This window comes from Lupinus angustifolius, chromosome LG04 (genome assembly GCF_001865875.1).
Source record: "Lupinus angustifolius cultivar Tanjil chromosome LG04, LupAngTanjil_v1.0, whole genome shotgun sequence".
NCBI classification, from domain to species: domain Eukaryota; kingdom Viridiplantae; phylum Streptophyta; class Magnoliopsida; order Fabales; family Fabaceae; genus Lupinus; species Lupinus angustifolius.
Genome location: NC_032012.1, coordinates 18,980,929 through 18,996,881, shown reverse-complemented (window position 1 = coordinate 18,996,881; position 15,953 = coordinate 18,980,929).

The following is a 15,953-nucleotide window of genomic DNA, read 5'->3' as shown; positions in this document are numbered from 1 at the left end:
TAAATCTTTGCCCGTCATAGAGGGTACGTTAAAATCACAAATGCAATTTTCAACTTTTGTAATGTGTGTGGGATTGTGATGTTAGGAAGGTGAGAGATTGAATTAATTGGAAAATAAAATTTTTTTTTTTGGATGGATTGAGTATCTATCCAAATGGATATACCCATGGATATCCAATGGATATAATGGATGGATTTGAATCCATCCATTATTAACACTATTTATTGAATTATATCTATTTAAATCCATTAGTTCTAACATATGGATTTGGATGGATTTAATTTGGATGGATATTGAATTATGGATAATTTTGCCACCTCTACCTTAGAACACCACAAGAACAAGTTCTTGATAAGTTCAATGATTTTGGTTTGACCAAGGATTAGGAGTCACGACTCAACTAAGGGAAATAATTCCAAATCAAATTCAAACTTTTATTTTTGGAACAAAAACTTGATACAAATAGTTTGTGGCTGGCCAACTAGGTTTCCATGAAAATAGCTAAAAGAAAGCATAAAAAAACTAACTAACTACACATGAATTTAAAATAAGACTAGGTTCAAATGAATCTCCTACACATTTCACAAGGTTTCCACAAAACTCTCATTACGGAAAGGAATACTTGTTCACACGGCTAGTTAGAATCTCTCTCGAATGGATGGTAAGAGTTTGAGACCAATTTGAACTCCTCCATAGACTCCACAGAAGTAGCAAAATCCCACACAATTTGCACAAAATTCTCCTTAAAGAAAGGAATACTTGAACGACTAGCTAGAATCTCTCCCACATGGATGGTAAGAGTTTCAATTCTATTTGAAAAGTTCCACACAACTAGGCTCTCTCCCACGTGGGTGGTAAGAGTTTGAAAATTGAATTTGAACAAAACAGAATATGTCTAGAATTTTGCACACGACTCCAACTTCTTGTTCCACACTTAGCACCAATTTAGGACATGGCTTGACAAGTTGAACCATACGGCCATTTAAATTCAAATGAGCCTTGCATAATTGTAGCACACGCCTAACTTCACCCTTCACATGCCTAGCGCCCAAACTAGAACTCAAATGGGACTTGGCATACACGCCTAGCACGGGTTTCCACATGCCTAGCATGTTGGATGATCTTCACCCTCTTTGGATGTTAAGTGTTAGCTTCTAAGACATACATGAAATGTTCCCCAAGAAATTACAATGCTTACTTCTTAACATAAAAATAATAAAAACTTCGTAAACTACATGTGAGATAATGATTTCCACTTTATTGAATGAAAATTAAAAATGTGACACTCTTGATTAAATGTAACTAGGAAAGTCCTAAACATTCCTCCCAAAAACTGTGGCCTCCAAATGGTTCTCCTACTTGGATGATGTGATTTGTTGACTTCAGTTCCTTATGGATTAAGGATGAACTTGAATTCTTTAAGGGATCCAGCTTGTTGATGTGTCATTGTTGTCTTTGCTCTAGTCATATCGCCTCCTAGACCTTGAATGAATTCTAGATCAATATTGGACCCCATCGAGTTCACATCATTAAGTATAATTTCACTAAAACTAATGGAATATGAATATAATTTAGTCATTAATTAAAGAAGAAAGATAGATAAACACATGATTCTAAATTAAATGTTATAATTAATTTTAATAATTTTAAACTATAAAATATTAAAAATTCTAACTCAACATATTTGAATTTTGCTTCTTAAAAACACAATTAACATGATTTAACTTAAATATTGTTATTATCATCGTATACTTAAAAACAATATAAACAAAAGAAGAGCAAAAGATTTCAATTTAAATATGGTTAAAACTTTAAATAATCTAAAAATTTCAAAAATAAAATTTAATAATACAACGAACAAGAGGTGGTGTGAGTTTTCATTGGATTGATATGTGTATATAATATTAAATATTAAGATTTAATTGATTTGAACAATATTATTAGGGACAATCATACATCTCGAAATAAATTAGCAATGGAAAACCTTAGTATATAAGGAATGAGGAAATAAAATTATTATAACAAGTAACTTATGGATTTACTCCCGTATGAATCTTTGAATTGTTTTGGTTAAATAACGAACCTAATTAGTATATTGTTTGATTATTATTTTTAGAGTAATGTTGTTTGTACCATTTTTTATATCTTTCTCTTGTCGTTATCCTACTTTCGTAGGTGCAACCACGAAAATATAAATAATGTAATTGAGTTACTATTGATATTTTTACATGAAAAATCAAATTAAAAAGATAATAATTAATATGCATAAAGAAAAAAATTAGGTTTGCGAGTGAGTTATGGATGATGATGCGTTAGACACCCCACAATATATTATAAAATGACATCTTAATAGCTTATGTGAATATTTGTTTAAAACTTTAATTTTAACTTTATACATTATATTTCAAAAAGGACAAAAAAAGAATTTTTTTTGAGAGAGAAAAATTAATGTTGGGGGTTAAGAAGAGAGTTTTGGACTGTGAATTTTTTTGAGAGAGAAAAAGTAATGTTGGGGGTTAAGGGGGGAAGGTGAATTAGTTGACTTAAAAGTATGACCACTTTTTCTGCAAAATCAAGAGTTAAGTGCAATGGAGAAATTATGCAGAGAATTAACAAGTAAAAAATCAAGAGATAAAGGAGAAGAGAGTACACCGAGCTTTTATACTGGTTCACCTTCTTGTCAACTGAAAGTTATGTCCAGTAATCTTGCAACACAGGAGGTTTCTTCACTAAATATTATGAGTTGTAATTACAATATCTCACCCTGAGACCTCTATGTATCTTACACACTCACTAATACTTATGTCACTCTTGAAAAAATATTTTCCAAGTGACTCTATCCCTTTTCTTATCACACCATTATGAAAGAAATATTTCTGCAATGTCAATGAAGAATTTACAACAATGGTAGGATTGCCTTTACAAGTTTTGAATGTAATATCACTTGCAATCCGATAACTTTTTGTATACTAAGTAATAATGCTCTTATAGGTTTGTAAAACTTTAAAACATTTTACGTCAAGCAACTTAGGAAATTCACTTTGAAAGTTTAAGAACAAGTTGCAGAAAATATTTCAAAGAATTTTCAGAATTATGTTTGAAAGTTTGTGTAAGAGTTATTCATTTGATTATGAGAGTTTCAATGCCTTTAAATAGACTTTCCAACCAGCCATAACACTTCTTTGAAATGGTAGGAATTTATTGGAATGAAACGATTTCGTTTGGGATGAAAATCATTCATTTTGAAATCTAAAAACTGATGCAACAACTCTCAGTAATCGATTACAACCTTGATTAATCGATTACTCAAACACACTTTCCAACTGAGCATTTAAAATTTAATTAGAGTGATCAATTACAGCCTTGAGTAATCGATTACTCAACTTTGCTAAAAGTGGGTAATCTATTACTCACATACAGTAATCGATTATCCTGCACAATTTTTGTTGGGTAACTAGTTTTCTCACTTATGTGACCTGTTACTTAGATACAGTAACGTGTTACACACTATTTTTGAAAATTGTTTTTTTTATATTTGAAGTGTTTCAATTTTATTAAAAAATAGTTTGAGCATTACTACTATTGTATATTCTATAGTATAGGATAGAAGTACCTATTTAGACTTAAACAAATTTGTCTTGAAGCTTTGTCTTCTTTGTCTTCATAAGTATTCTTCATTTTCTTCTTTTTGGTGATGTTGGTGTCTTCATCAAAAGCGTGTCAAGGTCAGGAGCAAAGATCTTCTTCACAATCTCCCCCTTTTGATGATGACAAACCAATATCCTCTTTAACAATGTAGTTTTCTGAGAGCAACATACTGTGAGATATGTTGAGATGACGTGAGTATGCTCCCCCTATTTTGTATACTCCCCATTTCATTTGGAGCTATGTGCCTGAAAGAAATTTGATGGAAAATACATTTCTCCCAACTTTTCTCCCCCTTTTGACTTCATCAAAAAGAAGAAAACCAAGAGTTTCTAGCATAATATATATATATAACATACATATTCATATATAAGATATAAATGAAACATAGCAATGCATATCATAAAACAAAAGATGTTCAAACATTTGTTCAGCAAACAACAACAACAAAACAACATAATAGCAAATTTTGTCCAAAAGCCATGAAAACATTACAACCAGAAAATCCTAACAACAAAGATAATGTAAGACTCAGGCTCAGAGATGTATTCATCAATGTCCATGCTACTCATCTTATAAGAGAGACGATGACGTTCAAACTGAATTTGTTGATTCTGAGCATCAAGAACATCCATTTGGTTAGTGATTAGCCTCGAAGAGAAAATAACTCAACCATAATCATATGAATTGAAGGCATGGCAGCAGATGAGGAAGATTAAGCATGAAACTCATAAGGTTGAGGTTTAGGAGGGTTAGGAGGGGCATGTTCTAATTGATCACCATGAGCAGTCGGTCATTCAGTTCTATGCTTATAGGTGCAGTCATTAGGATTGAAAGAGAAGCCCATTTTGTGGATCACGTCCACATCAATATGTTTTTCACGAAGATTAGGAGAGACCTTGATTTCACCAACAATAGAAACACTGAAATATTCAAGAATTTTGGTTATGAGGATTGTATAGGGCAAGGGGCTTTGAGTTCCTCGAACAGTCCACATTTGTCTCATTATCATCTGAGCCCAATTGATTTTGATGTTATACTTCATAGGATACATCAATTGAAGTTTTATGTCACTGGTTTGAGAATGGTTTGAAAATTTAAGCAAAATGACATAGCTCATAAAGTAATGAAGCAAATGGTCCTCAAGTTTGAGATGTCCAGCAAATAGGTTATCTCTATTTTTAACAGTCTCACCAAAGCCCTATTGCTTACGCATTTCTATTTTCCCTTTTCAAATTCTACACAGAGAATAGTAAAAATCCTTTCTATCGTAGTTATCCCATTCACAAACAAGGCCGAAACCTGTTGTGCTACCTTCTATAGGTATGTTACATCATAATGAAGTGAAAGTTTTTAAATCCAAAACAAAGTCTTTTCCTTTCACGTAGGAAGTAAGACGGTTTTTTCCAGAAGTTCATGTTGCAGTAAAATACTCTAACAAGTTCAGGATAAATATCATTTGATTCACAGCAAAAATCGAAAACGTTTTGTTGCCGTAAAACATAAGGGAAAAGAAAATCTTCAAACTCAAAGTTCCCGACATTATCAAATTTTGGAGTAAATAATTTTCGTCCATGGAAGTTTTCATCGAAGACATTGCGTTGTCCATCATTTGCGAGAAGTCCTGCTAAATCTAGAGGGTTAGACTCCAAGGATGAAGTCCCTTGCTTCTTTTGACTCACGTAAGTGCGTTGCTTCTTTGTTCGTGAAGAAGATGCCATGGATTGTGTTTTTGAAGTTTTTATGTTTTTGGTTTTGGGAGATTTGGATTTTTTATTTATTTAGTCCACTAATCACGAAAATAATGGTATAGAAGTGTTTAGAATTGAAAATATGATATGAATGGACACAAATAACTCAAAACAGATGACAAATGAAGTTTTTAGAGATTTGATGGGATTACACGAGTGAGAGAGAAGGAGGAAGAAAATGAGTTTGATAAAAATGAAGAACAAATATATATATCTGCACAGAGCAATTGGTTACTCACTTTTGAGTAATCGGTTACTCATTTTAAAAAATGTAAAAATTTCAAACAACAACTTTCAATAATCGATTACTCACTTGAGTAATCGATTACTCAAGTGAGTAATCGATTACTCACTTGAGTAATTGGTTACTGAAACTCCCTATTTAACCCTGTAATCGGTTACTCTCCAGAGTAATCGATTACTAACCTAGAAAAAATTAATTTTAGGCATACTGATGCTATGAAAATGATTTTTGACCCAAAATTTGAAAGTTTAACATAAGTGAACACATTTAAGTACAAGTAGGTATGAGATAAATATAATGAAGCATATATATAATCATGTTAAGATAGGCAGACTTCATCAAGAATGCCTAATTCATGTCTAACTTTATAAAAATGTTCTTTAGCCAAGGGTTTAGTGAAAATATCTGCTAGTTGGTTATGAGTATCAACGAATTCTACCGTCACATCTTTCTTTTGGACATGGTCTCTAAGGAAGTGATGTCTTATATCTATATGTTTGGTTCTAGAGTGCATAACTGGATTCTTTATGAGGTTTATAACATTAGTATTGTCACATTTTAGAGGAGTGCAACCTAAGTCTAAGCCATAATCTTGTAATTGTTGTTGAAGCCACAACACTTGGGCATAACAACTACTTGTTGCTATATATTCAACTTCAACAGTGCTTAGGATAACACATGCTTGTTTCTTGAAAGACCAAGAGACTAAAGCATTTCCTAAAATATGACAAGTATCACTTGTACTTTTCCTCTTAGATTTGCATCCAGCAAAATCTGAATCTGAATAACCAACCAAATCACATATACTTCCTTTTGGATACCACAATCCAACTTCAGTTGTGCCTTTAAGATATTTCATGATTATCTTAACAACAACTAAGTGTGATTCTTTTGATTTAGATTGATATCGTGTACATATACATACATTAAATATGATATAAGGTCTAATAGCAGTTAAATATAAAAGAGATTCAATCATACTTCGATACTTTGATATTTCAATGCATTTTCCAGTTTCATCTGTATCAATGTAAGTACTAGATCCCATAGGAGTAGTTATTGGCTTGCAGTCATCGATATCAAATATTTTCAGCAAATCTCTGCAATACTTGGATTGACTTACAAAAATTCCATTATCAAGTTGTTTGATTTGTAATTCAAGGAAATAATTCAACTTCCCCATCATGGACATTTCCAACTCTCCTTTCATCATTTTGCCAAAATCACTACACAAAACCTCATTAGTAGAACAAAAAATAATATCATCTATATAAATTTGAAAAAGAAGAGTATGATGCTTTATTTTCTTTATAAAAAATGTAGTATCGACCTTTCCTTTGGTAAATCCTTTTTCAAGTAGAAAATTTGTTAGACGATCATATCATGCACGTGGAGTTTGCTTCAAGCCATAGAGAGTTTTCTTTAATTTTTAAACATAAGAAAGATGTTTGTAATCTTTAAAACCAGGAGGTTGTTCTACAAACACTTCTTCTTGAAATATCCATTGAGAAAATCACTTTTTACGTTCATTTGATATACCTGAAAGTTTAAAGAACGGGCATATGCAAGTAATAGTCTAATAGCTTCAAGTCTAGCAACCGGAGTGAAGGTTTCATCAAAGTCTATACCTTCTTCCTGGTTGTATCCTTGGGCTATCAATCTAGCTTTATTTCTAACAATAATACCATTTTCATCAAATTTATTACGAAATACCCAACGAGTTCCTATGACCTTCCTATTTTTAGGTCTAGGAACAAGTTCCCAAACTTCATTTCTCTCAAACTAGTTTAATTCTTCTTACATTGCAAGAATCCACTATTCATCCTCGATTGCATCAACAATCTTGGAGGGTTCTATTTGAGAGACGAAGGCCATGTTAAGACACGCATCTTCTAGTATTAAACGGGTAGTAATACCCTTGCTAATATCACCGATGATGTTGCTAGTAGGATGATCTCGATGAGTTCTGCATTATTTTGGTAAATCAGAGTGAATATGCTCTTATTGAGAGGATAGATTATCATCCATTTTCAAATGCTCAAATTTAGTTGTAGAATCAATAATAGAATTTTCATTAGAAGGGGAACATGGCAAGTCCTCTTCATCAAGAGTTAACCTATCCTTTATCATAGGATTGGTTTCATCAAAAGATACATGAACGGATTCTTCCATGGCTAGAGTTCTTTTATTAAAAATTCTACAAGCTTTACTCGTAAAAGGGTAGCCTAGGAAGATACATTCATTAACTTTTGCATCAATCTTGCCTAAGTAATCTTTACCATTATTTAAAACAAAGCATTTACAACTAAATACATGCAAATGAGAAATTTTTGGTTTTCTACATTTAAAGAGTTCATGAGGTTTTCTTAAGAATTGGTCTTATAAGAACTCGGTTAGAAATAAAACATGCAGTACTTACTGCATCAGCCTAGAAATATTTTGGGAGGTTAGTTTCATTTAATATTGTATGAACTAGTTCTTCTAAAGACCGATCCTTTCTCTCTACAACACCATTTTGTTGTGGTGTTCCAGGAGCATAAAAATTGTGATTGATGCTAAGATCATAACAGAATTCTTCAAATGAAGAGTTTTGAAATTCTTCCCCATGATCACTTCTTATAGCATCGATTTTTAGTGATTTTTCATTTTGAACTCTATTAGCATAAATGTTAAAGGCTTTGAATGCCTCATTCTTATGAACTAAGAATTTAGTCCAAGTATATCTCGAAAAATAGTCTATTGTAACAAGAGCATAGTAGTTACTTCCTTAACTTTTTGTCCTCGAGGGGCCAAATAAGTCCTTGTGTAGTAACTGCAATGGTCTACCAGAAGAAACCATGTGCTTAGGTTTAAAAGAAGTCTTTGTTTGTTTACCCATTTGACAAGCACTATATAGTTTGTCTTTAACAAATTTCATTTTGGGTAAACCAACAACTAAATCTTTCTTTATGAGTTTATTCAAATGGTCCATATGAATATGAGCAATTCTCCTATGCTAAAGCCATGCATGTGATTGATGCCAAGATCATCACAGAATTCTTCAAACGAAAAGTTTTGAAATTCTCCCCTATGATCACTTCTTATAGCATCGATTTTTAGTGATTTTTCATTTTGAACTCTATTAGCATAAATGCTAAGGCTTTGAATGCCTCATTCTTATGAACTAAGAATAGAGTCCAAGTATATCTCGAAAAATCATCTACTATAACAATAGCATTATAGTTACCACCATAACATTTTGTCCTTGAGGGGCCAAATAAGTCTATATGTAGTAACTACAACGGTCTATCGGAAGAAACCATGTGCTTAGGTTTAAAAGAAGTATTTGTTTGTTTACCCATTTGACAAGCACTATATAGTTTGTCTTTAAAAAACTTGATTTTGGGTAAACCAACAACTAAATCTTTCTTTATGAGTTTATTCAAATGGTCCATATGAATATGAGCAATTATCCTATGCTAAAGCCATGCATCATGATTATCATTACCAACTAAACATGTTATCGGTAAAGAGGAGTCTATGTCAATCATATATATTTATTTATCCTCTTACCAATGAGTTTAGAGTTTTGAGAATTCTTAATTTCGATGATGCACTTATTCGTGTAGAATGCCACGCGAAAGCCTTTGTCACATAATTGACTTATGCTTAGTAGGTTGTGCTGAAGTCCTTCAACATATAATACACCTTATATAGTTGTTGAGGGTGGCTTGCCAATTCTGCCAACTCCAAGTATTTTTCCTTTTTTGTTATCACCATATGTGACATAGCCTTTGTTCCTTGGAGTAAGGAAAGAGAACTTATTTCTATTACCCGTCATGTGCTTTGAGCAGGCGTTGTCCAAGTACCATAAGTTGCAGGCGGCTCTCAAATTATCATGCAAAATAGGTTAAGTTTTATTAGGTACCCAATATTCTTTGGATCCTACATGGTTAGTACCTTTCTCAACCCATTTATAATGACCTAAGGGTACACCATATTTTCTAATCATGCATGTATTTGGTGTATGCCTATGGTATTTACAATATGTACATGTGTGTTGATGGTTATGTATCCTAGATTTATCATTACTATGTTCAAATGCATGGATACTTTGTTTTTGAAAGTTTATCTTTGTTGAGACACTTTGTTTCTTAGAAATATGACTTTTTGAATAGTCAAGACCTCTTCGGTTTGTTGAGTTTCTTTGATTATTAATGATCTTTTCCAGACTTTTACTACTCATGTTTAGATTATTAAGTTCAAGGATAAATGTTGAAACTTTATTTTCAAGAGTAATGCAGTTTTGACATGAAGATGATGAGGGCTTGTTTCTAAATGCATCTACCTCAGTTTTTAGTTTTACAAACATTTTTGTGAGTTTGACATATTCATCATGCAAGTCATTAAACGCAGTTTGTAATTCAGAAGAATATAGTTTAGTGTTGTTTACCTCTTCTTCATCAGAATGATGAGATGCATTAAAGAGAGATGTGTGTGTTCTTCATTTTCTTGTTCAGAGGCAGAACTAGTATCATTGTCTTTCCAAGCAATATAGGCTCTTCGTCCAGTCCTCATTTCATTCTTCCCTTTGAAAGAATTCTTTTTCAGGTTTGGATAGTCCATCTTCATATGACTATGCCTGCCACATCCAAAGCATGTGAAGTTTTGGTTTGAAGTGGAGGCGTCATTGCTCTTGGTGAATTTCCTCTTTTGTCCAATTTTAGCACCCTTGTTCATTTTAAGGAACTTGCTGAACTTCTTTACAAGAAGACTCATGTTTTCCATCTCTTCCTTCTTAGATTCATCTTCTAATGGTTCATATTTGTCTACTTTCGCCTTGAGAGAGATATTCTTATTTTTCTTCTCTTGCTCTTCATGAAGTTCTAATTCACGTTCCTTCAATTTACCAAACAAAGCAATCAATGACATTTTTGATAAACTTTTTTTTTCCAGAAATGGATGTTACCTTTGGTTGCCACGTTCTGGTGAGTGATCTTAGAACCTTCAAATTCAAGTTACTATTTGATAGTACCTTACCAAGGCAATAAGGTGATTTGTGAGGTGAGTAAACCTCTTTTGAAGATCCATAATTTTCTCTCCAGGTTTCATACGAAACATTTTGTATTCTTAGGAAAGAGTGTTGAGTCTCAACCTTTTTACCTCCTTAGTTCCTTCATGTGTAGTCTCTAAAGTATCCCACATTTCTTTGGCAGATTTGCAGTTTGATACTCTAAAGAACTCGTCAATGCCAAATGCTGAAGTGATGATGTTCTTTGCTTTGAGATTATATTGCACCTTCTTTTTATCTTCATTATTCCATGAAGATTTGGGTTTTACTTCCCTTACACTATTGACGATGGTGAAAGATTCATATGGTCCTTCTTCAATTGCATTTCATATGTTCAAGTCTTGAGATTCTATGAAGATTCTCATTCTGATTTTCCAAAAGTCATAGCACTCTCCAACAAAGCTTGGAGGATGGTTGATGTTGGAACCTTCTCCTAGAAATGATCTTGAGTCCATCTTCGATATAGGATTATATTTGAGAATAACTTACTCAAAAATAGCTCGGGTGCCAATTGTAAGACTAAGATTGCAACTAGGGGTGGGTTAGGTGACTTAAAAGTATGACCACTTTTTCTGCAAAATCAAGAGTTAAATGTCGTGGAGAAATTATGCAGAAAATTAACAAGTAAAAATTCAAGATATAAAGGAGAAGAGAGTACACCGAGATTTTATACTAGTTCAACTTCTTGTCTACCGAAGGCTACGTCTAGTACTCTTGCAGCACAAGAGATTTCTTCACTAAATATTATGAGTTGTAATTACAATATCTCACCCTGAGACCTCTATGTACCTTACACACTCACTGATACTTATGTCACTCTTGAAAAATATCTTTTCCAAGTGACTCTATCCCTTTTCTTATCACACCCTTGTGAAAGAAATATTTCTGCAATATCAATGAAGAATTTACAACAATGACAGGATTGCCTTTACAAGTTTTCAATGTAATATCACTTGCAATCTGATAACTCTTTGTATACTAAGTAATAATGCTCTTATAGGTTCGTAAAGCTTTCAAAACACTTTAGTTCAAACAACTCAAAAAAATCACTTTGAAAGTTTAAGAACAAGTTGCAAAAAAGTGCATAAAATATTTCAAAGAATTTTCATAATTATGTTTAAAGTTTTTGTAAGAGTTATTCATTTGATTATGATTTTCAATGTCTTTAAATAGGTTTTCCAACCAGCCATAACACCTCTTTGAAATGGTAGGAATTGATTGGAATGAAACCATTTCGTTTGGGGTGAAAACCATTCACTTTGAAATCTAAAAACTGATGCAACAATCAATAATCGATTACAGCCTTGAGTAATCAATTAATCAAGCACGCTGTCCAACTGGACATTTAAAATTTAATTAGAGTAATCGATTACAACCTTGAGTAATCGATTACTCAACTTTGCTAAAACTTGATAATCTGCCACTCACATACAGTAATCGATTACCCTACACAGTTTTTGTTGGGTAACTGGTTTTCTCACTTATGTAACATGTTACTTAGATACAGTAACATGTTACACACTATTTCTCAAAATTGTTTTATTTATATTTGAAGTGTTTCAATTTTATTAAAAAATAGTTTGAGCATTACTATTATTGTATATTCGAGAGTATAGGATAGAAGTACTTATTTACACTTAGATTAATTTGTTTTGAAGCTTTGTCTTCTTTGTCTTCATAAGTATTCTTCATTTTCTTCTTTCGGGTGATATTGGTGTCTTCATTAAAACCTTGTCAAAGTCAGGAGTAAAGATCTTCTTCACAATAGATACATATACATCACTTTCTCATTCTTTCTCTATTCGGACTATAACACACAACTTCACCCTTTTCCTTATATCATAAAAACCCAATGCCTAACATTCTTTCTATATCCTCATGTGCATAAGGGTGACAATATGGGTTACTCCGGCCCACCTTTGGTCTTCCAAAATATGGGTTGACCAACCAAACCCTTATTGCTAAAAGGGTTCAAAATGTCAGCCCAACCCATATTTGGCAGGACCGGCAGGTTGACCTGTTTTTTTTCTCATCAAGACACACATTTATATCAAGTCAATAACAATTTCAAAATTAAATAATCATCACACCTCATAATGTCATTTAAAACAACAAAAAATTATAAACCAAAGTCCACAATCTCAAAATAATATATTGTCTTAGTTTAAAACTTGTAAGTTCTATACAACAAGTTAGCATAATCTTAAACTTTTAGACCCTAGTTCACAATAAAACATCTAACTCCTAAATTTTAAACATTAGATACTCTGTTGTTCTAGCTACTCATTTTGTCCCTTAAATGAAGCTAATTTTATTGGAAAATGGACTTCAAGCTCTTACTTCTTAAAATGTATCAACTATTGCCACACTTATAGAAACTATTTTGAGAGAAAACAAATGTGAATAAAACAAATGTGATGTGAAGGCAACTATTGTCTCACTCTATCATTCAATATTCATATTTGATCATCATTAACTTTTAAAATAAATATATTTAATACAAATGAATAATAAATAATATAATCACCCTGTATAAACTTTTATACTAATAGATATATATTAACATGTTTTTACTTGTAATAAAATCTATTAATTATAAAATAATCATATCTACATAGTAAATAATTGATCGAATATAAATAACTATAGGTAATTATGATTAAAAATATTTTAATAACTGAATTTTTAGATACAATTTTAATTAAATATATAAACCCATTTTTTATACCAATGTTTTAATTAATTAAATATTTTATTCACCTAATAATGTATGGAATTTTTATAGTTTGTTCTTATCTCACATTGTATCTACCTTTTTGTCAGAGTAGGAAATCGGTCTACAATTAATATTATCTCATTCCTATTAATTTCATTTAATAAATTAAATATTTTAATCACCTAATAAATTTATGGAATTGTGAGAGTCTGATCATGAACCATGTCGTCTTTACCTTGTTGCTCAAAGCATGAAGCCAATCTAAGACCAACACTGTCACAACGCTATTAATTTCATTTAACAAATTAAATATTTTAATCACCTAATAATTTATGGAACTTTGATAGTCCGATCATAGCTCGCATAGTCTCTACCTTCTTGTTCAAAATGGGATGTCGATCTACGACCAATGTTATTTCTACACTATTAATTTCATTTAACAAAAAATAAATATTTTAATCACCTAATTCCTAATTAATTTATTGAATTTTAATAGTTTGATCATTGTCTGTGTCGTCTCTGCATTCCTTCTCAAAACAGGAAGTCAGTCTACGACCAACATCATCTCTTTGTTGTTAGTTCCTCTATTCAAATCGAAATAATCATATTTTAAACATTATTATACATCAGAATAAAACAATCAATTAATATTTTATCCATAATTATATAGTGGTGACTCCAAAATATTCAAAGTTGTCCAAATTACATTCTACCACTTAGTCGTGTAGCTAGTATTCAACTAAAAATCGAGTCGCGATAATTTTATATAAGAAATTCATCAATCTTTTATCTTACCACGTAATCTTATTTTGATTATCTTCATTGTTGAAAATGATATTTTTATAGTTAAGATAAGATGAATAAATCGATCAATCAAGTATTATACATTCGCCTTCCTCCCTTTTTGTCAAAGTTGCACTTGATTCAAAGATGGTTAAGATATTTTTCAAACATGAATGACTAACGACAACAAGAATAAAATATTTAATATGATATTTCAACCTAATATTCTCTTGTTAATTGAATTCCACAGGTTGCACAAATACATATATTATTAGTATTAAATACTTTATAAACATCCTTAGGATCCAAATTAGTAATGAGTTTAAAGCTCCATTATTTGCTCATTAAACCTGTGATTCAACTCTTGTAACTGCTTATCAATTTTAATTAGAAATATGTTCACCTTATAATAATGCTTAAATGTGATATGATCTTTTTTATGACGAGCATGTCATTTGCTATATAAGCATTCTTAAAATCAAGAATATAAATGTTGTGTTGCTCACAGAATAATGTAATGGTTTTCAATAAGTCTTGTCAACCATCATCTCTCAACTTCTGAATTAGTGTTTATTAGTGCGAACTAGATGTATAGCGTTAACTATATCTTTAAACTTTTGCTACAAAATTTAACAAAGCTAATTTCTGATCCCATAATATTTTTCATTGGGTGTAAAATCAATATCAACTCAAACATAGTCATAATATTATAAGCAATATAAGCATCTATATGTAAGAGAACTTGATCTATTATCTATAATTTTTAGAAGAGCCACACAAGTTGCACTACAAATTGAAGAAAAATGTGAGCTTCAATGAGTATTTCCAGCTTGTTTCAAAGTATCAATCTGATTTTCTCCTTTACCATTTATAAGTTAATCAATCTCTAGAAAATGCTATAACTCATCTAATATGGTAGCTTGTAATCATGATGCTTACTAGAGGAACGCATAATATTGACAATAAAAGACAGTTTCGAGAAAAAATGATGGACAATTGTAACACCTCTTGATGCAACAACCAAAGCAAATCTTAATCTATGTGCAAAGCAATGCACATCATAAGCATAAGAATAATCTTTGAGAAACAATGCTTGTAATCCATTCAGCTCCTCTCTCATGTTACTTTCAATACCATACCCTTGGCCACTAATGTTTAAAACATCAAGATTATGTTGGCAAAAAACATCACATACTACTTTTTAAGAGTGATAGATGTAGTATCCTTAACACACTACAAAAAATTATCCGATTAGCCACGGTTAAAACTGTCGCTATTGTATCACAAAACCGTGGCAAAATACAGCAGCCACAGTTTCCTCTACCCTAGCAATTACTAGCGTTGCAAAACTTTTGCCACGGTCCATTTATGTTATAGCCACGTCTCCACCCAGTGTGGTAACAATTCTTTAACCACAGTTTCAACCGTGGCTAATGTAACTACACCCGTGGCTAATGTTTACCATTAATTTAACCACATTATAACCGTGGCTAATTATTTATTCAGTTATTCACATATTTCTCTCCTCATCCTCTCTAGCAATCATTATATATTCCATAAAATAAGGATAAATTTATTAAATGAAATTAAATATTTACATGCTAAAATTGATTCTCAATTTACAAAAATATTCTTTCCTTTCACATTTCTTTCTATCATAAAAAGAAAGCAAGATAAATAAATAAGGAGGTCCATATAAACAGGAATGAGTATTTTAGTACATAAAACGGTGATAATTTATATAACAAATGAGTCCTTTCATAA